Below are 27453 nucleotides of genomic sequence, written 5' to 3'. Positions count from 1 at the left end.
GTGTAGTTGGTGTTGCCGTAGAGCTATCATCTTCATATAGCTAACATAAAAATTGTTGACTAAAGGTGATCACACTCCAGGTCTGAAGTTTTTCGTAACAGTCCTGGCATAGCTATGGAGCCCTCTGTTTCATAACAAAGTGGTGCCGAGCCTGAATTGCATCTGGTTCACGCTGAAAAGAGTTGACTAGCTCCATAATTAGCTTCCTTCCCATGGTTTGACCTGCTTTTCATTGGTTGAACTCGTCAGAATCATGACCCTCCCCAAATTCGATCACAAAAAAAAAAACATCTCCTGATTGATCTCTCCCATCAATCGGAATCAAAGCAGGTCGAAAGCCTCTTCTGGAAATAGCCATCCGTCCCCTTTCTTCCTGCTTTTTCCGAAGTGCCTTCCAAGAATCCGTGAATCATTCCCAGAAGTTTGCAAATAGAGGGTGATCAACTGTCTTGAGTCGCTCCTTTGTGGCTGCATCAACACTTACATAAAGCTGAGTGACTAGATCCAGGATCTCAATTCGATCAGGAAACTGTGCATTTGTCACAAGGAAGGTTGAGATTCTCCGCTTATGCAACTCCCCTATTAGTTTATTGATCTCCGGGTACATTATTGGTTCTCCCACTAATGAAAGAGCACAATGTTTAGGATTTAATCCTTCCGTCAATCGATCTTCTTTGACTCCTAGTACACCTTTCATTTGTTTTATCATCTTGATGTGTTGATCTAGTGCAGCCTCAACAATTTCACTTGTATCGTCCATTTTCCATTTCCAAGTTTTTCCTACAGGGTTGGTATGATGTCTCCAACAAAAGATACATTTATTTGCACAAGCCAAACTTGGTGTTGTCTCCATGCACCTGTGGCTTTCAATACCATAAAATGAATGTGAACCTAATATTTTATAGCCCATTTTGCTTATAAATTGTTTGTAACAAATATCAGATTCACTCCCAAATAGGACTTGTCTCTTCTGTGAAATTGAACACGAACCAACTGAAGGCAAAACATTCAGGCAGAGCAAAGCACAACGTCTAAGTATGTACAAAGTAACAAATGTCACACATACAACTTTTTGGTGGATTCCACACCTTGGATGCGCAACAGCATGACATCCACTTCCTCTGATCCTGCGCATCCTCCAGATGGGCCAACTACCCATGATCATTGTCATCAAGATCCACGAACAGATCAATCTCTTCATTGTCTATTTCTGGTATATCAGCAAGGTTATCTGTCATATCATCTGTCTCTTCTACTGGAGTTTCTTCTCGTTGCTCTTTTCTTACAAATTCTTCCAATGCATAATCCTCATCATCTCTTTTGTTGAAAATCTTGATTCTTTTTCTTGCAATGGGCACTCTAAGCACTGTCCCATCGAATTCTGTCAGCTCACATGTTGCATTATCAAAGACATGTCTGACTATGTATGGCCCAAACCATCTTTTCACCATCTTTCGAAGTGTAGTATGCTGATTTTCAAGGCTACTATCAAAGACTAATACCCAGTCTCCCTCTTCTATTGCTCTAGGCCGCAAGCGATACCTGCTGTCAAACCTGTCCTTATTTCTAAGTCTGGCAACCTTCAACCTGTCAATAGCTAATTGAATATCCTCTGGTCTTCTCTCCAACTGCCAGATATGAAGAGCTAAGAGCTCCTCTCTCGTCAAATCCTCCTGCCAAGGTAAAACTGACCAAGTCAAAGCACAAGTCTCAGTTGGCATAACCGATTTCTGACCATACATCAACTCTGCGGGTATATATCCTGTGGTAACACTGTGAGTCGTATGATCATCCCACAAAGCAAATGGTAGAAGTCTCGGCCATTCTCCAATTTGTCCTCTGCATGCTTTGGCTAATGCTTTCACTATCGGTGGATGCCCTCTTTCACTCTTTCCATTTCCCTTTGGATTGTATGCTGTGGTTAGAGCCAACTTGATTTCTAGTTGAGAGAAAAACTCCCTAGCTTCATCTGCATCTAATTCATCGTGATGTGCAATGATCTTACCCACACAGCCATACCTGTAGAAAATTTCTTCCAATAAGAACTTACACACTACACTAGTGGTCTTCGTTCTCAAAGGTCTACCCTCACTGCCATAGACCCATTGGCATAGTAACCAAGTCAACTACCCACTTATAATGAATGCATAGCGGATAGGTCGAATGAAGCTCATCTCGATGACGCACTACAGAATACATCTGACAGTCTCTGCAAGTCTCTACAAAGCGAGAAACATATCTGTACATGCCTTTCCACCAATATTTTTCCTTGATTTTCTCATAAGTAGCCCACACTCCTCTATGACTAGCCCAAGGACTCTCATGAAACTCTCTCATCACCTGTAACTGGGTCTCTTTATTGCAGACAACCCGCAAGGGTAATCCACCTCTTTTCTTCGGGTGCTTCCAAAGAAATCTGTCCTTGAGAAAATAACCATAGGATTTTCTTTTGATCTTCTTGAACTCTTCATCTGTCCATTCATCTCTTTTTCTTAGTGTACTAAGGTACTTGCCAATCTGCAACCAATCTCCAACATAGAGTTCTTCTATGAAAGCCACAATATCATAGACATGGCAAACATGATCAACCATAGCGACTGAAATCATCATCCTCTTCTGCAAGTAGTGTCTCCTCATCATCATATTTGGCTCTAGACAGCATATCCGCCATTGGATTATCCTTCCCTGCTATGTGTTTAAATTCTTGATTTAATGACTTGATCTATGCGATCCATCTCAGCATAGCTATATCTAGAGTAGAGCAACTCGTAATCATACCTATCAATGGCAAGCAATCTATCTTTACCACAACTGGGGCTCTAATAAAGTACTCCTTGTCACATTTGAGAGCTGTAACAATTCCCAGTAATTCCCTCTTGATTTGCGGATACCTCCTCTGTCTCTTGTTTAGGACTTTCGCCCCAAACCGAATAGCGTACCTGTTTCCATCTACATCATCTTGACCCACAACCCAACCTATGCCAATTGGACTAGTGTCAACTGTCAATACAATAGGCCTTCCGCAATTATAATTCGCTTTCCTGAGAGTAGGAGCAATCTGCAATAACTTCTTCAATTTTTGCATGACTCTAGTGTGGCTCTCATCCCAATAACATTTCTATCCCTTTCGAAGCAGCTGATATAAACAATCTGCTATGTGTGCAAAATGGGGTATCCAAATCATGTAAAACACACAGGATCCAATGAATCTCCGTACCTCTGAAGTGGTAGAACAATACTCCATAATCTTTCCTATAGCATCCACCTTCGCAGGTGAAGGTTTCCTGCCATAATACCCACACATATGTCCAACAATGACGACCTCATTTACTCCAAAAACAGATTTTTGCCCTGATAGTGTCAAGTTCACTTCTTCTAACCTGGCCAAAATCTTTTCACAAGCTACAATATGATCAGCTACAAAGTATCTGCATCCCTGCTCATTTAGACTCTCATTCTTCTCTTCTTCTGCACACCCCTTAATGGGCACATAATCCAAGAAAGGCATGGTAAGCTGAGGTATATACTCACTAAGGACCTTATGCATGCCATTCATCATATGCGCAACAGAATTTGTGGCACCTTGAGGCAAGGTACACATCTTGACAAGCCCAATAGGAGTTCTCATAGTGGTTAGGTCCCTGCTTTCCAAGGCTAGCTGAAACTAATCATATCTCGAATACAAGTCACCTAAAGAATAGATGGAACGTCCAGCAAATGCTTTTGCAAACTCATCCACAACTGGACCTATACCAACATTCCTGATAGTAGCATGTCTTGTATAAATCAGAGAGTACCATTCTTCTTTGGAATCATAAACCACCTATTTGAGTATGGTGCAGATGACGGCTCTAGGATGCCCATCCTGATTTTCTCATTCAACAAGTCAACTAGCTTTGGTAGGTGTGCCCTAGGCACTGGAATAGGCTAGAGGTTCCATGGAATATGAGGAATAGTAAAGATCACCATAGGGGCAACAACATCCGGATTCACACATCCAATCTCATGCGAGAAAAAAACAAACCCCCTTCCATGTCACTCAAGCATATCCTGAAAGCACTGCTTCTTTGAGGGTAGCAAGAAATCACCATTTCCAATTTTTAATTCAGCAAGAGTATCTGCTGAAAATTTATGGCCTATATGCTCTTGGTTCCTCAAAATTGGCTACTTGGTAGCCCTCTCTATTTGTTGATCTGTCAGAGGTGAAAGCGGTCTAGCTACCGGCTTCACCTTCTTATCCACAACCTTGTATTTCGTGTCAACCCTGGCTTCATTATGATCCTCTGCATTACTCAAATCATGCTGTAAATCAACAATTCTGCCCTCTGGTAGGGCTGAATATCCTTAGCCCTCTGCTCTATGGACTGCATAGGAACAACCCTAAACTTTGGAAGCTAAAATATTTCAGCAGTAAACTCTGTTGGCTGAAAGTTTTCAGCCCTCTATGTCTTTGTAGGCTAATCATAATCAGCCGGAAACTCTGTTTGCTGAATTTCTTCAGCTCTCAACACTTTTTGTTGAGTCACCTCAGCCTCTGACTCTGTCTATGACACAAAATCTGAAATTTCATGAAACATGTCCAGGGATTGCACTGATACATTACTGAAACAACTCTGCATATCAGCTTTCAGCATATTTTCCATCTCTGACATCGTATTTGCACAAACCATACTATCATACATCCCATCTATATGTTCATCATCCTTTAAAATACCTACATTTTTTAAATCTTTCTCCTTCCTGCATATGCACTGCCTGGCAGCTCTAGGCAACTTAGAAATCTTCTGATATCTCATCGAACTATTTGCTGAAATTCCAACAAAATTGGAGGAGAAAACACTACTGCCAGGAGGCGAGAACTCTAATCTCCTCTGCTTTGTACCACCATCGTCTCGCGGAACAGCGGTACCTAATGAAAACCCGAATCTCTCACAGTGGAAAAAGGCACATCTCGAAGAGTATCCTTGTTTCTAGCATGATTTACACATGAAGTCATAAATTGGACTGCTCTCATACCATCTTTACTATGAATCCATGCATACGCAGATCCATCATCCATTACTTTTGTTTCCATGCGCATCTCTGTGATGAATGGCTATCCTAGGATTATGGGGTAAGAGCATGAATCCTGCACAAAGAAATGGAAATCCTCCTCTACATCTCTAATAGAAATCCTGACACTGGGACATGTATCATACAAATCTCCTACAGTATTGTTGGCGGCTCTCATACGCCACCCATCCTCTGCATCCATAGGCTATCTATTACTTTCATAAACTCCACGAACTATGAGATTAATCTTTGAACCATGATCCATCAAAGCAACATAAGGCATCTGTTTTCCTCTAATTTTTACCATTGTTTCTGTAGTTGCCCTAGCCCAATGACTCCGCAAAAAGTGATTGCGCAGTACCAAGATAGGCTCATCAATTTCAGCATAATGCATAGGCTAAACCCTCTTCTCTGTCTATGGAAAAATAGAAGCATTCTCAACCATAACCTCATCCTCATCCTCATCCAACTCCTCAATCAAAACTCCATGTGTATTAGTAGTAGGCAATGTATGTCTTTTTCTCTTCAAGACTTCTTGGAACTGATCTTGAAACTCTCTTTTCGAGATGCCCAAAACCTCAAAAATAGTAAAAGTCACCTCACTGCCAAGTATCTTATCATTAAAGATTTTCTTCATGTCCGTAGATGTCTCAATTTTTGAGATATCGAGCTCCACTCATGATATGCCAGGGTGACCGTTGTGCATTTATGTCACCGACTTGTCAGTTGCAGATGCGGTTGGTACATCGCCCATGAATAATAGCTACATGATAGCTATCCTTATCTACTCTAGTTCGTGGCTCAGTTAGTATGCCACCTTAGTTAGTTGAGTTTGGTTTGAGACCCATATATAGGGTTCTTCTATTTCTTTGTAAGAGAGTTCTTTTGGCTTACACAACTAAGAAGAGGAAAACTGTTTTCAGCCTCCACCTCTGTGTGTATTCCCCCATTGTGCAAGCAAGAAAGCTACAAGTGAGATTCCTTCCTTCTCTCCCACAATCTTGACATGGTATTAGAGCCTTGTTCGTGGTAAGGAGCTCAAGGAAGCAAGCCAAGCTCGCGGTGTTCTGGTAAGAGGAGCAGTGTTGCTTTCATTTTCTGTTTTGGGAGCAAGTCTCTGCAGGCAGCACAGTAAAAAAGTGCAGGAGTGCATTGTCTCAGGTTGAGACGCCCTTCGCGGTGAAGCAAGAGGGTAGTATATGCTGCGGGAGAAGGGATTTAGCCCTCGGCGACCTTGTTTTTTTGATTTGAGGCCATTTTGGGGCCTGTTTTGGAGGCGGAAGTTTTCTGCTCACACTTAGGAAAAAGGCATGTTTTATGCTGTGCGACCACTGTTCTACAGGTCGGTGAACAGTTACCACAGAAATTGCATCATATGCTTGTGTGCAGAGACATTGGGAGTTACAGAATCATCCTTGGTTCCTGGTTATGCAAAATCATCACTAGGAAGTGACTGTGTGGTCAAATACCACTTTCGTCAGTTTTGCAGATTTGCCCTTGTGAGGCTGAAGCTGTGTTTTTTGCAGTGACAGAATTTTTTGCAGTGTTCTGTAATGGCGTCTGATTCTCTTTCACAGATTGTCACTGAAAAGCTTGACAAGAACAACTTCCAAGCATGGAAGTTTAGAATGACGAATTTCCTTATGGGAAAAGGATATTGGGAATTTGTTGCAGGAAATGAAGAAGAACCAGTTCTTCCCGATGTTCCCAATCAACAAAAAATGCAGGCATTTAAAGCATGGCATGAGAGAGCCAGGAAAGTTATGTACTAGCTGTCTATCAGCATTTCAGACTCTATGATTGTGCATATTCAAGATGCAAGTACGCCAAAGGAGACATGGGATACTTTGTCAAAAATGTATAGCACAAATACGCAAGCCATGAAAATGCAGCTCAAGCAAGAGTTGCACAATGTGCAAAGAGAAAGTATGAGCATCAACGACTACCACATGAAGGTGAAGAAGATTGCAGATGCACTTGCTTCCATCGGGTCACCAGTGGAAGATGATGATTTAGTCTCAGTGACCTTGAATGGTCTAGGAAAGGATTATGCACAGTTCCGAACATCCATTTCCGTCCGTGAAAGATTTTCTGATTTTGAGGAGTTGATTGCTCTTCTAATTTCTGAGGAGCAGAGAAATGGTGGTGCATCTTCTTCAAGAGGAACTTCAAAAGAAGCTGTCTTCTACTCAAATGCTGGAAGAGGTAGAGGCAGAGGTAGAGGAGGCCGATATGGAGGCCGTGGTAGAAATCAGAATATGCAGCAAACTCAAGAAAACCAGTCCTATGGAGGAGGACGTGGTAACTCTAGAGGTAGGGGGAGCCAAAGAGGTCATGGTGGATGGCAAAGAGGCCAAAATGCAAACACCAATGTTAAATGCTATTACTGTGGTAAAATGGGTCATATGGCTAAAGACTGCTATAAAAAGCAGAATGACATCATGAATGGAAAACTGCAACAAGGGAATTATGCATATTCTAGTAGACAGGGTGATGATAGAAATGAGCATTTGTTTATGGTGCAGCACATGAACAATTCTGTGACAAGTGCAGAAGAAAGCAATGATGTATGGTATGTTGACTTAGGTGCATCAAACCACATGATAGGTCATGCAGAATGGATGGAGGATGCAAGGAAAATGGAAAAACCAGGATTTGTGGAGACTGGTGATGATACTGCACATCCTATTGTGCAAATTGGAAAAATTCCTTTGTCTATGCAGGATGGGAAAAAGAAATACCTGTCCGATGTATTTCATGTCCCGAATATCACCAAGAATCTGGTTTCTGTTGGTCAAATGGTTGAGCAGGGCTTGCAGGTCAGATTTAATACTCATGGATGCTTTGTTGAGGATATGAAAAATAAATGTCGTTTGATAGCAAAAGGAAAGAAGAAGGGCAGAATGTTTACGTTGGATGCAGACATGTCTGAATTGAGTGCATCAATGTTTGCACATGGGACCGGTGCAGTTGCAGATATTGATATCTGGCATAAACGCATTGGTCATGTTAATGTACAACGACTTAAATCAATGCAGGCCCAAAATATTGTTGCAGGATTGCCCAAATTCAAGGTTGCAGAAATGCATAAGATATGTGAATCCTGTCAGTTTGGAAAACAGGCAAGGAAACCATTTCCTAGACATGTTCAAGAGAGTGAGAAGCCATTGGAATTAATCCACTCTGATGTGTGGACTACTAAAGCTGCATCTCTTGGAGGCTGTCATTATTTTGTCACTTTTATTGATGACTATAGCAGAAAAGTTTGGGTGTATTTTATGAAAAAGAAAAGTGAAGTTTTTGGGTATTTCAAAACTCTTAAAGCTATGGCTGAAAAAGAAACAGGTCTGCAAATAAAATGCCTAAGGTCAGATGGAGGGGGAGAGTACCTCTCAAATGAGTTTGCAAGGTTCCTGCAGGAGCATGGCATAAAGTAACAATATTCATGTAGTCATACCCCACAACAAAATGGAATTGCAGAAAGAAAAAACAGGCATATTGGAGAGGTATCTCATGCCATGCTCAATGAAAAAGACTTGCCAGATTTTTATTGGGCTGAAGCAGTTGCTATAGCAGTCTTCATAATGAACAGGACTCCCACTGCAGCAATACATGGAATGACTCTAGAGGAGAGGTATACTGGTAGGAAACCAGATATTTCTCATTTGAAAATTTTTGGTTGCATTGCCTATGTACATGTGCCAGATGAGTTGAGATCCAAGTTGGATCCAAAAGCTGAGAAGTGCATCTTTATTGGTTACTCTCTACAGCAAAAAGGGTATAGATGCTATAACCCTTCTACTCGTAAGTTTACAGTAAGCAGAGATGTTGTTTTTGATGAGATGAGTAGCTGGTATAAACCAGTAAATGTGATTGATGATGTAGATGCACAAAATGGTAATGCTACACAGAATTCACAGCAGCAGTCACAAAATATTAGTGGACCTGGAGCGTCCTCTAGCAGTGGTTCACATTCTTCGCCATGGACAGAGCAGATTGAGATCAGGAGAATCTTCTCAAAGTAATGCAGATAGCGATATGTAGGTATCATGAAAAGGAAAAGAGAAGGTTGATCAGCCCATGTTTGATGTGAATGCAGGTCACTCTTATGTGGATGGTGAATCCAGTGGCTCAGAACATAGCATTGATGATGAGCTGGGTATTCCTTCTATTGTTACACCTGGAGTAAGGAAGACCAGGGATGTTTTGAGAGCATCTGGGAGTGAACCTACTTTGCGCAGGTCTACGAGAGCTAGGTATCCTGTGGATAGGCTGAAATATGATGGATTTATAGCCATTCACTATGCATATATGGTTAAAGTGATACAGGAACCAGAATCCACTTCTTTTGAGCAAGCCATGTGAAAAGAAAAATGGGAGAAAGCCATGGATGAAGAAATGGATGCCTTGGAAGCAAATGCTACATGGGAATTGGTACCTTTGCCTAAAGGTAAAAATGCAATTGGCTGTAAGTGGGTTTATAAGGTGAAGTACAATGCAGATGGTTCTGTGAACAGATACAAGGCAAGATTAGTAGTCAAGGGGTATGCACAAACATATGGCATTGACTATGAAGAAACATTGAGTCCGGTTGCAAGGATGGCAACCGTAAGAGCAGTCATTGCTATGGCTGCATCAAAGGGATGGTCTTTACATCAGATGGATGTAAAGAATGCCTTCTTGCATGGTGATTTGTAAGAAGAGGTCTATATGGAGCAGCCACCAGGTTATGTGCATGCTATTCATCCTGAGTTTGTTTGCAGGTTGAAGAAAGCCTTGTATGGCTTGAAGCAAGCACCTAGAGCATGGTCTGACAAGATAGGACAATATCTTGTCACTATTGGCTTTCAGATTTCCAAGGCAGATTTCTCACTTTATGTGAGAAAAACAGAGAAAGGTATTATGCTACTTGTCATTTATGTTGATGATTTGATTATGACAGGTGACAGTGATGAAGATATCCTTCATGTGAAAATGCTATTGAAGCAGAAGTTTGAGATGAAGGATTTGGGAGAGCTGCGTTATTTCTTGGGCATTGAGGTGATCAGATCACCAAGTGGGATACAGCTCTTGCAGAGGCAGTATGGATTGGACATGCTGTCCAAATATGGGATGACAGGCTGTAAGACTATTTCAGTTCCTTTGGAGCAGAATGTGAAGCTGAGCACAGATGCAGGTGAGCTTCTAGAAGACCCTACTATGTACAGACGCATAGTAGGAAGTTTGATTTATATGAATATTACCAGGACAGATTTGAGCTATGCTGTTGGATTGGTAAGTCAGTTTATGCAGGCTCCAAGGAAACCACATTTGGATGCGGCTAGACGCATACTCAGGTATGTGAAGTCCACATTGCAGTATGGACTATTTTATGAGACTAGGGTTCATATACAGTTGCATGGATATACTAATGCTGATTGGGCTGGTAGTATTTCTGATAGACGATCTGTAAGTGGATATGTGTTCTCTTTTGGGAGTGCTCCAGTCACTTGGAGCAGCAAGAAACAGGCTACAGTTGCCTTGTCCAGCACAGAGGCTAAGTACAAGGGTGCAGCAATGGCTGCATGTGAGGTAGCTTGGTTGCATAAGCTACTTTATGATATGCATCAGTCTACAGATGGGGCAGTTGTCATTTATTGTGACAACATAGTAGTATACACTTGGCAAATAACCCAGTCTATCATGCTAGAACAAAGCACATTGAGGTGCATTATCACTATGTGCGAGAGAGGGTTTTACTAGGTCTTATTGATCTAGTTTATGTCAGCAGAGAGGATCAGGTAGCTGACATATTCACAAAGGCATTGGGCGCAGAGAAGCTGCGCAAGTTCAGAGACCTGCTTGGTGTGCAGGAGTTGGGATTGAGCTCGAGGGGGAGTGTTGAGATATCGAGCTCCACTCGTGATATGCCAGGGTGACCGTTGTGCATTTATGTCACCGACTTGTTAGTTGCAGATGCGGTTGGTACACCACCCATGAATAATAGCTACATGATAGCTATCCTTATCTACTCTAGTTCGTGGCTCAGTTAGTATGCCACCTTAGTTAGTTGAGTTTGGTTTGAGACCCATATATAGGGTTTTTCTATTTCTTTGTAAGAGAGTTTTTTTGGCTTACACAACTAAGAAGAGGAAAACTGTTTTCAGCCTCCACCTCTGTTTGTATTCCCCCATTGTGCAAGCAAGAAAGCTACAAGTGACACTCCTTCCTTCTCTTCCACAATCTTGACATCAATATCGGACATTAAAATCTAAATCCTGGCTGCTTTCTTTGTCTAGGTTCCTGCATCTTTTCTTTCTTTTCAGCATCCTCCATTTGTTGTTCTGGCCCTGGACTCGAGGACGGCCCTGCAGTAGGTGGAGTAACAAACTCACCCCCTCTAGTATTTTTAGCTGCATTTGGATTCTCTTCATCTCTCTTACGCTTCTCCTCAATAAGTACATCTACTCCCTAAGACTTAGCCAAGTAGGCATAAATAGTGTACCTGTCAACAGGCGAATCCCAACCTGTCTCAGATCTGATGCTAGAACATGCACTAGTCAAAATAGTTTGCTGGATTTTCCCCTTGTTTGCCGTCTCTATAGCATAGGTCCATAATGCTGACTAACTCTTTGAACCTTTCTCAATCTAGACTCCATATGCAGAAGCATCTCCTCTAGCTGCCACATAAGAAGTATGTGCAGCCATGTCATCTAATAATTTCTTCATTTCGCCTTTCCCAAAATTGGTAGCAAGTGGAGCTCCTGCTTCAGTCAACCAGATCTTGCCATCTTGTCCCCAAAATACCAAATTCTTCCTCCTTGCATCTTGAAAAGATTCACAATCCCTACAATGCTGATAGTCTGTACTATCACACCAAATACATCTTTGATCTCTCCTAGGTGCATTAGGAGCACTCCTAGGTGCACTAGGAGCACCAGAAGAAATATTAGGTGCGGTCGAGGCAAACTACTCTTTTAATTTCCCCACCAATTCTGCTTTAACTGACTCTAGTGTCAAATCTGTTATGCCTTTGATTATGTCATAAAGAGAGGAAGGAACGAAAGGAATGGATGATTTTGGAGCAGAAGGAGCTGGCATCGGTCTTGGAACAGGAGGATTAGAAACAATAGACACTGGCATAGGCCAAGTAACTGGATAAGGAAGATAAGAAATGATAGGGGTAGAAGCAGACATAGGAGCAGGAGACGACGTCGGTGTCATAGATCCATTCTGTAGGCGAGTCTTCCATATCTGCCTCTTGGTCAAAGTCGAGACCGCATCTTGGGCGTCTTGCCAATCTGTTTTAAGACCCATAGGATTTGTGCAATCCTCAAGAAGATCTTCTAATTCTTCCTGAAGAGCAGGATCTGTAGCTTGCAAGAAAAGCTCAACTTTCTCAATATCCAATGCTCTTTGTTCAATGGCATCAAGCTGACTATACCTCTCTTCGAATTCTCATATCAATTTTGAAGTAGCTAGACCTTTGTTTGACATGTAGACCCACTCTCGGAATGACCGCCGTGTAGCCATTCCAAAGTCCTCAAGAAAATACTCCTCATTCAGGGCCTTCTTAAAATCTTGCCAATGCGAATTTTGAAGGAAAAGATCAGTCACTTTTACCCTCAAGGCAGGTGTGACAAGGCGAATAAAATATTTACTCATAAGTTCTGTTGGTACTTCAAAAAATCCCATCTTAATCTCATACGTCTTCAAATAAGCTGATACATTATGGCCATAAAATAGCTTCTTTTCATTTTCAACTGCTTCAATCGCCTTAGTCGCGCTGATTGCATTCTCTTGCTTCGAATATATTTGCCTTTGTTGAGACAACTGTTGTTGATGTAACTGTTGTTGTTGCTGCATATACAATTGTGTCTGCTGATTTTGAAGTTGTATATACATAGACATATTCTGCAAAATCTGCTTTAAATCATCCGTAGAAGTACTTGAAGCAGAAGTCGGTGATGGAGTCGAAGTAGAGGACAAAGCAGAAATCGTAGAAGGGGCTGAAATTGATGCTGGAGTATCTCCCATCCTGAAAATTTTTTAAATGCGACGCTTTCATGTCGGGTTCACCAAAGATGTTGAAGGGTTTTCAAAAGCAAAGTCGCATCCACAAAGGACCTTGACAAATTTCAAGATAGAAGATCTATCATGTGAATAAGCAAGACGAGAAAATGATGCCAAGTAACAATTGTATTACTGCCAAGATGGTTACAAAATACAAGATGAATTCCAATCTGATCAGTCCACTGGTTTAAGGCCACCCAATTTAATTCTGCAGCATTTGTAGATCCTTTTGCTATAATGATCATATGGATCTTTGAAGCTTCTTCTTGCATCACTCAAGCATCGTCATCTTCTGCCCATCCACACTTGGTTAAAAGCAGTTTCCAATCACATCAGCTTGCCAACAGAAACTCTGAAAATCCTGAAGATGAGCTTCCAACACTCTGTTTATCCAATTCAGTTGCCACTTGAGCCACAGTGCAAGCAGCTGAAGCAATTCAAGCTTCTTCCTCTCAATAACACTTTTCGTTCGAATTCAGATATCTTTCCAAGAGTTAACAACCTCCTTCCACTGATGAATATTGTCAAGTGTTTCCTGAAGTCGATGCACGCGATGACAAAGATGAAAGCTCTTGTGAGGCTCTCTTTACTGCATTCAAAAATTAGTTCCTTCCTCTTCTTTGGCAACAACAACATTCTGAACTTTCTGAAAAAGCAACTCAAGCTCTTCCACTCCAAAAGAGCTCAAAATAGAGCTCATGCAACATCAGAAGGTGCTACTGCATCTTCCAACAGATTGCTCATAGTAACATCAGAGATGTAGTTGATCAGACAGCTTGGCTAGTCCTCATACTAAAATCTAGATGAATATCTTGAGCATGCTGGCTACTAGGACTACCCAACTTATCAACTAAGACTGCCAATGTATCATCTGCCATGTCTGATTTAGGATACATTTACCATCCTACAACCACTCTCCACCTTTTGCCATTGAGGGTAGCCAAACTACAGAAGCTCCAGTTGTCTTTTGAAATTGACTGCACCATCCTCAATGCTCGAGATGAAACACATACTCAGTTAAACTTTGAAGTTTGCTAGAATCTAGCTTTTGTGCTGCCATATGAAGTATCGTCTTAATAGTTAGCATGTTTGACACAGGATCCAAAATCCATCCCTCCTGGGTAGTGCGTGCGATGGCATCTCCCTATTTTATGCCCAAAAAGTTTGCAGCATCACTAACACTTATGAATGAATATGCTGTGGATAGCAGTTTCAAGATCTTCAGTGAATAATCCTCTAAAAGAAAAAAACTGAAAATGCAACAATCATTTGTTGAATAGCTGGACTCCAATTGCAGTTTCGAAGAGCATTATGAACACCATCATGGTCATATTTCCACATGCATTGTTCAATTCCCCACACAACAACAAGTTCTGGATGGCTCTCTTTTATGGTTGTGGGTGTACGCTTCCACAAAAGCCTTGCACTATTAAGATCAGAGACATAGATATGTGCAAGCAGCTGGACCTCATAAGGCCAGTCATCTGGCTTCTGCAGTCCTTTAGCGGCAAGCTACACAAACAAAACAATATGGTGCCACCTCAAGCTCCAGGGCATTGCAAATGTATCTGGCATCCGAGTATCGGCTTGAATTGATGGCATCATGGAAGGGGCTGAGTTTCGTGTCAAAATGCTGATCCCCACTCACACCCATGGCCAAAAGCTACAGGAGCAACCTTGAGTTGGATAAGCAGATGGAAGCAATACCCACATAAAGACTCATGCCTGAGCTAATACACAGGTTCCCTCTCCTGCGATATAATACCATCATGTGTAGTTGGTGTTGCCATTGTCGTACTGTTGCGCATCCGAGGTGTGAAATCCACCCAAAAGTTGTGTGTGTGGGATTTGATACTTTGCACATATTTAGTTGTTGTGTTTATACTTTTGTTCTGCGTGGGAAGTATAGTGAAGAGGGTTTGGAGCAAGAGGAACTTATCTGTAATGCTCTAGTTGGCATGCATGCCAAGTATAGAAACCTACCAGATGCACATGTTATTTTTGATACACTATCCAATTGAGATGTTGTGACATGGAGCTCTTTGATTGGAGGATATACCCAACAAGAACACATTCAGGAGGCTTTGCAACTGTTTGATAGCATGAGTGATCTAGGTTGTGAGCCTGCTAGCTTTACGTACAATCGTGTTATAGACTTTCTCATCAAGGTACAAAGATTTGATGATGCATTGGAAATGTATAACAGAACGCAGAAAGTAGAAATGCTTCCAGATAGTCTCACTGAGGGTATGGTTACTCTTGGACTATGCAAAGCCAATAAAGTAGATGATGCTCCTCAAGCTATATTTCCAAGTATTGTAGGCCGACCATGGCACACTGGTGTTATGGTTGGTATGGGGTAGAAGGATGCTTATGTTGGTGATGAACCTCAATCTAAATGAGGAATATTGACCTTAAAGTATCCCATTGAGCATGGTATAGTTACCAACTGGGATGACATGGAGAAAATTTGGCCACCGTGCAGTAAAAATAGAGATGTCCGACTGGGAAAAAAAAGCAATGAACGAAAGGAGTGGGGGAAGCTGCTTTTCTGGTCCAAAAGGAGGGAGAGGAAAAACGTTGAGCTTTTGGAAGGGAGGCATGATTACTCTGTCAACAATGATTGAAGTAAGTTGAAGCATGAACGACTGAAGTGAACAATGAATCTGGCACAGCAAAGGCAAATTTAGATACTAAGGCGGCATCAATGAAGCCATAGCGAAATCGAAGGTGAAGATCTCTGCTAGTGAATAAGAAAAAGAAGGAAGGACGAGAGGCCGACGGAATTAAAACGAAGGCAAGAATTCAACAATGGTGCAATTGAGCCTATTGATCTTCATGCCGAAGACGAAAAGGGGCAGACGAGGGATGGCAATGTCTCTATAGCTTAAAATGGCACTGATCTGGATCCCTCAGACCGTCGCCTCGATTCGGCCCCGTCCCCACTTAAAAGCACCCTCTCACAGGGTCTTTGTGCTTGTTGTCTATCCCTCCGGTAGTGCCCCCGAGAGCGTAAACGAGTTCGTTCGACGTATGGAATAGGCCTGGTTGATCTCCAAGCAACCTCGCCCAGTGTCATGTGTATCTTGTAAGGCAGAGGGCCACACAGAGTGCCTTTGGTACAGGGGTACAGGCTTCTTCATACTCGGTGACAACATGCTCTGTGAAGTACCTTCAAGGAACACGAAATGCCTAATTTACCTAGGGTAGGGGTCCGTACCATGTAAGGATTGCAAGGGCACAGGCTACATTGCAAAATGGCTGCCTAGTCCGTCATCACAAAAATAGGGCAGTTGATTTCTCAGAGCAGAGTGTTTGTTGAATTTCCTATGCGCAACCTTGAACCCTCTGTAGGAACAGCAGGACTTTGTACCGAGCAAAGAATTTGTGGAGTGGATATAGTGCGGGCTCAGTTACTGGATCAACTGATGACACAAGTTTCTTTGCCTTCCTGATCTCTTGTGGTTGGGACTCGCATAAGGTTGTCTCTGATTTGTAGCAGGAGCTGAGAGGAACGAACATTGAAGAGTATAAAAGGAACGTATAATAAAGATTAATCAACATCTTCTGAGGGGATGGAAGACGTCAACCTATCATAGGGAGGCCAAACTTGTGATAGAAATGCTCAATAGAAATAATTACTTTTTCAGGCCTGTCTGGTGCGCAGATCGGACGCTGTATGTTCGCGTAGTGAATGCAGGAAGGTCCCCAAGAACAATGAACTCGACTTTTTGCACAAGTTACAAGGTAAAAAGCATGAACGACAAGAACAAGAGACCAATTGGGTGCAATCTCCCCCCATGCCTTGTGTGAGCGCTTCACAAAGCATGTATTTTTTTGTATATGTTATCTTCATGCTGAATAATAGCCCAATTTACAAAAGTATATCAAGCTTTTAGCTTTTGAGTTTGCTTTTACACAAAAATAGGAATAAAGCTAATGGACGGTGCCTAAAGAGTCTGGCATGCCCAATACAATGTCCAAATAGAAATAACATAACCGTGCGCCCATGCGCATACAAAATAATAATAAATAATCGATGCCTCAATAAATAGGCATGACAAAATATAGGCATGGCGCCTATCAGAATATAATCCATAGATCGAATACTCGCTATCCTCCAATGCTTTCCTCCGCCACTGCTGCTATCTCTACACATCAACTGAAGCATTCACAATCGTTAGTAAAATAATACAATTAAACCGACAAAAGTGAATAGCTAGCAGTTTTCAGCTACATAAATAAATCAACTGGTCAGAAATAAATCTTGACCTTAATTTATTACGAGTGCGCACTCTAAACTCATAAACGTTTATTAATTTAATATGCATTTTGCAGAATCACCCGCTATGGAATCACCCATGTACACACTAAATTAATGAAACGCCCGAAAAGGACAGGCGTCCCCATCAACTTCTCGCACAAAGAATCCACTTTGTGTATGAGCCCTGGTCATCAAAGTTTATGGAATCCACCGTAAAACCTCACGGAATCCACCGTGGAATATGCCTCCTGGCATCACTGTCAAACTTACAGATGCTGCAAGAAGCTGAATTTCCACCACCTGATGCCTGTGAAGACATTAAAAACAAAATCAGAGAACATTAGCAAAGACTTATTGCTCGTTTGACCATGCAATGTCATGCGAATTAGAGTTCTGTATTGGGTCACAACTAGCACCTACCGATGCTTCTCAGATTGACATTTAGTACTAAACCTCTTCAAGGAGGTTGGAAGGCCGGCTATTTCCTACATTCACATGTATGTTGGAGTTTGTGATGTCTAGCATTAATCAACTTTACGAAACTTACAAGAGCCGTGTGTGGATGCCATAATCCATTCATATTGTAATGCTGTCATGAAATCTGAAGGATTAATTGACTTTTCCATGGAAGATGCTCCCCATAATCACATAGCAAGATGTCTCTTTGTAATTTATAATGGAATGTATTGGTTTAATAGGGCAAAAGCATGCCATGTGCTTGAATATTGCAATAGCATTTGATTGTACATCAGAATTTGAAAGCTCCATATAGCCAAAGAATTTCCTCAGATTATTTGACTCTAAGATATACTTTGTTGTACTTTGATGTCTTATGTACGATGCTTTGCCCTGGAGCTTGAGCATACACTCACAACCATAAAACAAACCCATTTGGAACTTGTTGCTGTGTGGAAAATTGGTCAATAGGATTATTCACATGTTGGATCTTCTATCCTGAAATTTGTCAAGGTCCTCTGTGGACGCGACTTTGCTTTCGAAAACCCTTCGACATCTTTGGTGAGCCCAACGTGAAAGTGTCGCAGAAATTTCAAGATGGGAGATACTTCAACATCCATTTCAGCCCCTTCTACAATTCCAGCTGCGTCCTCTACTTCAGCTCCATCATTGACTGCTGCGTCAAGTACTTCAACATATGATCTAAAGCAGGTTTTGCAGAATATGTCCATGTATATGCAGCTTCAAAATCAACAGACACAATTGTATATGCAGCAGCAGCAGCAATTGCATCAACAACAGTTGTCTCAGCAAAGGCAACTATATTCGGAGCAGGAGAATGCAATCAGCGCGACTAAGGCGATTGAAGAAGATGAGAATGAGAATAAGCTATTTGATGGCCATAATGTTTCAGCATATTTGAAGACATATGAGATCAAGATGGGGTTTTTTGGAGTTCTAGCTGGACTTATGAGTAAGTATTTCCTTCATCTTGTCACATCCGCCTTGAGGGAAAAAGTGACTGATCTTTTTATTCAAAATTCGCATTGGCAAGATTTTAAGAAGGCCCTGAAAGAACAGTATTTCCTTGAGGACTTTGGGATGGCTACATGGCAATCATTTCGAGAGTGGGTCTACATGCCAAACAAAGGTCTAGCTGCTTCAGAGTTGATTCGAGAATTTGAAGAGAGGTATAGTCAGCTTGATGCCATTGAACAAAGAGCATTGGATGTTGAGAAAGTTGAGCTTTTCTTGCAAGCTGTAGATCCTACTCTTCAGGAAGAATTGGGAGACCTTCTTGAGGATCTCACGAAGCCTATGGAACTTGAAACGGATTGGCAAGATGCCCAGGATGCAGTCTCGACTTTGACCAAGAGGAGGATATGGAAGACCCCTCTACAGAATTGATCTATGACACCGACGCCGTCTTCTGCTCCTATGCCTGCTTCTATCCTTGTTATTTCTTCTCCTCCTCATCCAGTTTCTTGGCCTATGCCAGTGCCTACTGTTTCCACTTCTCCTATTCCTCCTGTTTCACGACCGATGCCAGCACCTTCTGCTCCAAAACCATCCGCTCCATCAGTGCCTATCTCTCTTGATGATATAATCAAAGGCATAAAGGATTTGACACTGGAGTCAGTTAAAGCAGAATCGGTGGGAAAATTGAAAGAGCAGTTTGCTTCGACTGCGCCTACTATTTCTTCTAGTGCTCCTACTGCACCTAGGAGTGCTCCTAGTGCACCTAGGAGAGATCGAAGATGTATTTGGTGTGATAGTACGGACCATCAGCATTGCAGGGATTGTGAATCTTTTCAGGATGCAAGGAGGAAGAATTTGGTATATTGGGGACAAGATTTGGTTGACTGAAACAGGAGCTCCGCTTGCTACCAACTTTGGGAAAGGCGGAATGAAAAAGTTAGTGGATGACATGGGTGCGCGTACTTCTTATGTGACAGCTAGAGGAGATGCTTCTGCATATGGAGTCTAGATTGAGAAAGGATCAGAGAATCAGTCAGCATTATGGACTTATGCTATGGAGACGGCAAACAAGGGAAAAATTCAGCAAACTGTTTTGACTAGTGCAGGCTCTAGCATCAGATCTGAGACAGGTTGGGATTTGCCTGTTGACAGGTACTCTATTTATGCCTACTTGGCTAAGTCTCAAGGAGCAGATGTACTTGTTGAGGAGGAGCGTAAGAGGGATGAAGAAAATCCAAGTGCAGCTAAAAAGACTAGAGGGGGTGAGTTTGTTACTCCACCTACTGCAGGAACGTCTTTGAGACCAGGGCCCGAATGACAGATGGAAGATGCTCAAAAGAGAGAAAAGAGGCAAGAGCCTAGAGAGAGAAAGCAGCCACGGTTTAGATTGATGTTCGATATTGAGACATCTACGGACATGAAGAAAATCTTTAATGACAAGATACTTGGCAGTGAGGTGACTTTTACTATTTCTGAGGTTTTGGGCATCTCGAAAAGAGAGTTTCAAGATCAGTTTCAAGAGGTCCTGAAGAGGAAAAGACATGCATTGCCTACTACTGATACACAGGGAGTTTTGATTGGGGAGTTGGATGAGGATGAGGATGAGGTTATGGTTGATAATGCTTCTCTTTTTTCGCAGATAGAGAAGAGGGTTCAGCCTATGCATTATGCTGAAACTGATGAGCTTGTCTTGATACCGCGTAGTCACTTTTCGTGGAGTCATTGGGCTAGGGCAACTACAGAGACGATGGTAAAAATTGGAGAGAAACAGGTGCCTTATGTTGCTTTGGTGGATCATGGTTCAGAGATTAATCTCATAGTTTGTGGAGTTTATGAAAGTAACAGATGGCCTATGGATGTAGAGCATGGATGGAGTATGAGAGCCGCCAACAACACTGCAGGTGATTTGTATGCTGCCTGTCCCAGTGTCAGGGTTTCTATTGGAGATGTAGAGGAGGATTTCCATTTCTTTGTGCAGGATTCATGCTCTTATCCCATAATTCTTGGACAGCCATTCATCACAGAGATGCGTTTGGAAACAAAGGTAATGGATGATGGATCTGCCTATGCACGGATTCGCAGTAAAGATGGCATGAGAGAAGTTCAGTTTATGACTGTGTGTGTGAACCATGTTAGAAACAGGGATACTCTCAGAGATGCACCTTTGCCCACTGTGAGGGATTCGGGTTTTCATTAGGTACCGCCGTTTCGTGAGACGACGACGGTATAGAGCAGACGAGATTGGAAATCTGGCCTCCTGTCAGTAATGTTTTCTCTTTCGGTTTTGTTGGGATTTCAGCAAACAGTTCGATGAGCTATCAGAAGACTTCTAAGTTGCCTAGAGCTGCCAGGCAGTACATATGCAAGAAGGAGAAAAATTTGAAAAATGCAGGAATTTTAGAGGATGATGAGCATATAGATGGGATGTATGACAGTATGATTTGTGCAGATACGATGATAGAGATGGAAAATATGCTGAAAACTGATATGCAGAGTTGTCACAGTAATGTATTAGTGCAATCCCTGGACATGTTTCATGAAATTGCAGATTTTGTATCACAGATTGAGTCAGAGGTTGAGGCGATTCAGCAAAAAGTGTTGAGTGCTGAAGAAATTTAGCAAACAGAGTTTCCGGCTGATTATGATCAGCTTATAGAGACACAGAGGGCTGAAAACTTTCAGCCAACAGAGTTTATTGCTGAAATATTTCAGCATCCGGAGTTTAGGGCTATTCCTATGCAGTCCATAGAGCAGAGGGCTGAGGATATTCAGCCACACTGAAGTGCAGAATTGCTGATTTACAAGAAGATTTGAGTAATGCAGAGGATCATAATGAAGCCAGGGTTGACACGAAATACAAGACTGTGGATAAGAAGGTGAAGCCGATAGCTGTATCGCTTCCACTTGACAGTGATCAACAAATAGAGAGGCCTGCAAAACAGCCAATTTTGAGGAATCCGGAGCATTGCTACCCATAGAGAAGCAATGCTTTCAGGAGATGCTTGAGCGACATGGAAGGGGGTTTGCTTTTTTCCCGCATGAGATTGGATGTGTGAATCCAGATATTGTTGCTCCTATGGTGATCTTTACTATTCCTCATATTCCATGGAACCTCCGACCTATTCCAGTGCCTAAGGCACACCTGCCAAAGTTGATTGATTTGTTGAATGAGAAAATCAGGATGGGAATTCTTGAGCCTTCATCTGCACCATACTCAAATAGGTGGTTTACAGTTTCAAAGAAGAATGGTACTCTCCGATTTATACAGGACATGCAGCCAGTAAACAGAGTTACTATCAGGAATGTTGGTATAGGTCCAGTTGTGGATGAGTTTGCAGAAGCATTTGTTGGACGTGCCATCTATTCTTTAGGTGATTTGTATTCGGGATATGACCAGTTTCAGCTGGCTTTGGAAAGCAGGGACATAACCACTATGAGAACTCCTATTGGGCTTGTCAGGATGTGTACCTTGCCTCAAGGTGCCAATAATTCTGTTGCGCATATGATGAATGCCATACATAAGGTCCTTCGTGATTACATACCTCAGCTTACCATGCCTTTCTTGGATGATGTATCCATTAAGGGGTGTGCAGAAGAAGAGAAAAATGAGAGCCTAAATGAGCAGGGATGCAAATACTTTGTGGCTGATCATATTTCAGCTTGTGAGAAGATTTTGGCCAGGTTAGAAGAAGTGAACTTGACACTATTAGGGCAAAAATCTGTTTTTGGAGTGAATGAGGTTGTCATTGTTGGACATATGTGTGGATATTATGGCAGGAAACCCTCACCTGATAAGGTGAATGCTATAGGCAAGATTACGGGGTATTATTCTACTACTTCAGAGGTACGAAGATTCATTGGAGCTTGTGTGTTTTATATGATTTGGATACCCCAGTTTTCACACATTGTAGATTGTTTATATCAGCTGCTTCGAAAGAGGCAGAAATTCTATTGGGATGATAGCCACACTAGAGCCATGCGGAAATTGAAGAAGTTATTGCAGATTGCTCCTACTCTCAGGAAAGCGGATTATAATTGCAGAAGGCCTATTGTATTGACAGTTGACACTGGTCCAATTGGCATAGGTTGGGCTGTGGGTCAAGATGATGTAGATGGAAACATGTATGCTATTCGGTTTGGGGTGAAAGTCCTAAACGAGAGACAGAGGAGATATCCGCAAATCAAGAGGGAGTTACTAGGGATTGTTACCGCTCTCAAATGTGACAAGGAATACTTTATTGGAGCTTCAGTTGTGGTGGAGACAGATTGCTTGCCATTGATTGGTATGATTACGAGTTGCTCTACTTCGGATATATCTATGATGAGATGGATTGCATACATCAAGTCATTAAATCCATAATTTAAACACATAGCAGGGAATGATAATCCAGTGGCAGATATGTTTTCTAGAGCCAGATATGATGATGAGAAAATACTACTTGCCAGAAGAGGATGATGCAGAAATTTCAGCCACTATAGTTCATCATGTTTGTCATGTCTATGATATTGTGGCTTTCATAGAAGAACTCTATGTTGGAGATTGGTTGCAGATTGGCAAGTACCTTAGTACACTAAGCAAAAGAGATGAATGGACAAATGAAGAGTTCAAGAAGATCAGAAGGAAAGCCTATGGTTATTTTCTCAAGGACGGATTTCTTTGGAAGCATCCGAAGAAAAGAGGTGGATTACCTTTGCGGGTTGTCTGCGATAGAGAGACACAGTTACAAGTGATGAGGGAGTTTCATGAGAGTCCTTGGGCTGGTCATAGAGGAGTGTGGGCTACTTATGAGAAAATCAAGGAGAAATATTGGTGGAAAGGCATGTATAGAGATGTTTCTCACTTTGTAGAGACTTGCAGGGACTGCTAGATGTATTCGGTAGTGTGTCATCGAGATGAGCTTCATCCGACCTATCCGCTATGCATTCATTATAAGTGGGTAGTTGACTTGGTTACTATGCCTATGGGTCTATGGCAGATGAGATATGTTGTTTTGGCTAGAGAGGATCTTACCAATCATGTTGAGGGCAGATCTTTGAGAACGAAGACCACTAGTGCAGTGTGTAAGTTCTTATTGGAAGAAATTTTCTGTAGGTATGGCTGTGTGGGTAAAATCACTGTGGATCGCGGTGAATTGGATGCAGATGAAGCTAGGGATTTTTTCTCTCAACTAGTGAGGGCTGAAATGATGAACGGGTTGCCTCTTACCCATCCAACCTCCAATCCTCACTAAGAGAACTAAAGAGGGGCACCACCTAGCCAAAGGGAGGATGGGCTAGGACATCCATTTTCTCAAAGAGAATCAAGAGAACCAAGACACAAATTTACAAGAGAGAATATATGTACTAGACACCATATTGAAATATAAGAGAGAGAGATGAGAGGAGAGGGAGACAAGAGGAGAAGAGGTAGAAGAAGCTTGCCATTATGCTACATAATAAAAGAACTCACTCATAGCTTCCCTCAAAGAGATGAGGGTATTGTAGAGTGCTCTCATGGACTTGTCATTCTCCTCCTTCTCTTTTCTCAAAGAGAATCAAGAGAACCAAGACACAAATTTACAAGAGAGAATACATGTACTAGACACCATATTGGAATATAAGAGAGAGAGATGAGAGGAGAGGGAGACAAGAGGAGAAGAGGTAGAGGAAGCTTGCCTTATGCTACATAATAAAAGAACTCACTCATAGCTTCCCTCAAAGAGATGAGGGTATTCTAGAATGCTCTCATGGACTTGTCATTCTCCCTCCTCCCTCTTCCTAAAAGAGAATCAAGAGAACCAAGACACAAATTTACAAGAGAGAATACATGTACTAGACACCATATTGGAATATAAGAGAGAGAGATGAGAGGAGAGGGAGACAAGAGGAGAAGAGATAGAAGAAGCTTGCCATTATGCTACATGGAATGAGAAGATGAGAAGAGAGGGAGATAATAGGAGAAGAGGTAGAGGAAGCTTGCCATTATGCTACATAATAAAAGAACTCACTCATAGCTTACCTCAAAGAGATGAGGGTATTGTAGAGTGCTCTCATGGACTTGTCATTCTCCTCCTCCCCTCCCTCCATGGGCTCTTTATATAGCCTCCATGAGGGATTAGATTAAGCTAATCTTCTTGATTAACATAATCCTAGATGATGTATGGCATCTTTGAAAATATGGAGCATAGTGGATGGGACAAGTCCCCACCTTGGTCATCATGCAAGAAGCCAAGGGTGGTGGTAGACAAAATAGATAAATGGAGCTAGATTACAAGAGGTGGGTGGCCAAAGCACATTATTATAATATATTTACAAGAAGGATAGAGTGGAAAGTTGGTGTGGTGAAAGAGAGAAGAAAATTGCATGTAGCCAGCAGTCTGCGCCTTCGTAACTTCAAATCCGTGAGGAATTTGAAAAAAGTTTCTTCTGCAACTTTGTAGACCAGGTCGAAACCGATCGGCCTTCGCGGGAATTTTCTTGAAATTAGCTTTTTCTTGGGAGTTATTGAGATTATAAAAAAGGCTTCCAAAAGCTGCTTTGACTTTAGTATCCCATATGTATATAAATACATATAAGCATGTGACAAAAGGGGTCCATGCTTGTAAGCTTTTGTGCAAGATCCAAATGACACCATGATGTGGATATTGACTTGTCTGCAAGGGTGAGGTGTCCTCTAATGATGGTGATAGATTCCAAATCTTAGTGATGCAGACGGGGCCCATGTGTAGTTGGAGGCTAGTCCTTTGAAAAATCCATGCATTCACTCAACTCCTAGGTGTAATCCTTTTTCATCTTCACTAAGATAACCATTCCTTTTACCCTTTACATTGACATGCCTCCTAAGAACTCGTTCCCCCCATTTGCTAGAGTTATCGTAATCGAGAAGCAATGTAGCATACCTAGTGCTTGAAGAGTAAACCCAGAGTGATATGGTAGGCTCTTGATAGGGGCTTTGGCCAAAATTTTGTGGTAGTAATCCGGGTTGTAAAAAACCCGGATCATTAGCCCTCCCCTTAGGCTAGAGGTATTCATGCCTCTAGCTTGATAATGATGGTCCAATAGAGCAAGGAGGACTACACCCCCTCATTGGTGGCTCTTCATTGAATGACTGCTCCAAAGTGTTCATATTTCTTTGAAAATAAGGCTTCAGTCGCCATCCATTTACCCTTGTCTTGTGAACCTTCCTATCTATGTCACCTAGCTTATAGCTGCCATTTGGATATCTCCTTATGACCATGAATGGCCCTTCCCACTTGAACACAAGTTTAGCATCCTTTCTGTTATCGAAGCGGTTATCATAGCGTAGCACAAGTGATCCTTCCCTTATGTGTTTGCTAGCCAGCTTCTTATTAAAGGTCTTCCTCCTCTCTTCAGCCTGCATGGAATAGTGTTGGACTGCTGCTTCTCTATCTAACTCCAGCCTCTCTAGATCCAAGATCCTTTCCTCTAACTTCTTATCTTGATTCTTCTCTTGACTGGCTACTAAAACACGCAAACTGGCCAGTTCCACCTCTATAGGAAGCAAAGCTTCTTGGCCATAGACGAGGTGAAATGGAGTATAGCCAAGCGAGGTTCTAAATGAAGTCCTGTAGGCCCAAAGAGCTGCACTCAATTTTTTATCCCAGTGCTTGGGGTGCATGTGTACCTGCTTGGTAATTATCTTACAAATCAACCCATTCACTTTTTCGACCAAACCATTACACTGTGGATAGTAGGGAGTAGAATGCCTGTGCTTGATTTTTAGCCTTTCCATTAGCTCCCCTACTAGGTTTGCCCTAAAACCAGGACCTCGATCAGAGATAATTTCCAAAGGTGTGCCAAACCTGCAACAAATATTTTCAAACACAAATTTTCCCACTTCTTGGGCTGTGATCCTACTAGTTGCTGAAGCCTCTGCCCACCTCGTCATGTAGTCCACTCCCATTATGATGTATTCCTTGCCAGATTGAGTTCGTGGGAGTGGTCCTATTGCATCAATCCCCCATTTCTCAAATGGGCCATATGTAGTTATGGGATTTTGTTCCTCATGCACTAGCTTCCTTGGTCCGGCCTTTTGGCAATTGTCACAAGTGCGGCACCAATGTTGCACATCTCGATGTAGACTAGGCCACACAAAACCGGCTTGGAGAATCTTTCTACTGGTTATTTCTTGAGCAAAATGTCCGCCACAAACCCCTTCATGGCAGCTCTTAATCACATCTATAATCTCCTTTGCTGTTGGCACCCTTCTAAGCACTGCATCCTTTCCTTTGCAATACAACACATCATTTATCAAGCGGTATTTAGTGGCCTTAGTAGCTAGCCACCTTTTCTCACTTTTACTCATATGTGTAGGTGCCTCACCTTGCTCGAGAAAATAAAGCACATCTTGTAGTTGAAACTTTCCTTGAAACAAGGGAAGCTTTACGGCAATGATGCCCACCATTGCCTCTTTCAATTTTTCAGCTGCTAGAGCATCTGCGTCGCCATTTGTGCGCCTTGGCACAAAATAGATTTGGGCTTTCTGTAGCTTTCTCATGAGAGTTTTAGCTTCCCTCATTTTCACTGCTAAGTTATCATTTTTACAAGCCCAGATTCCTTTCATTTGCTTAACAATGAGCATAGAATCCCCAAAAACATTAAGCCGAGTGATACCATGTGAGAGACACCACTTCAAACCTAAAAGCAAGGCT

At 42.0% G+C, this 27453-nt stretch overlaps 1 pseudogene; it reads right to left on the bottom strand.

The window, feature by feature from the left end:
• Positions 1–14092: 14092 nt before the first annotated feature.
• Positions 14093–14818, bottom strand: LOC148009210 (COP9 signalosome complex subunit 8 pseudogene; annotated as a pseudogene).
• Positions 14819–27453: the final 12635 nt, after the last annotated feature.

The sequence above is a fragment of the Lygodium microphyllum genome, unplaced genomic scaffold (assembly GCF_053477565.2).
Source record: "Lygodium microphyllum isolate KBCC unplaced genomic scaffold, Lygodium_microphyllum_v1.1.10 scaffold_33, whole genome shotgun sequence".
NCBI classification, from domain to species: Eukaryota; Viridiplantae; Streptophyta; class Polypodiopsida; order Schizaeales; family Lygodiaceae; genus Lygodium; species Lygodium microphyllum.
This window is presented reverse-complemented; position numbering and strand designations above follow the sequence as displayed.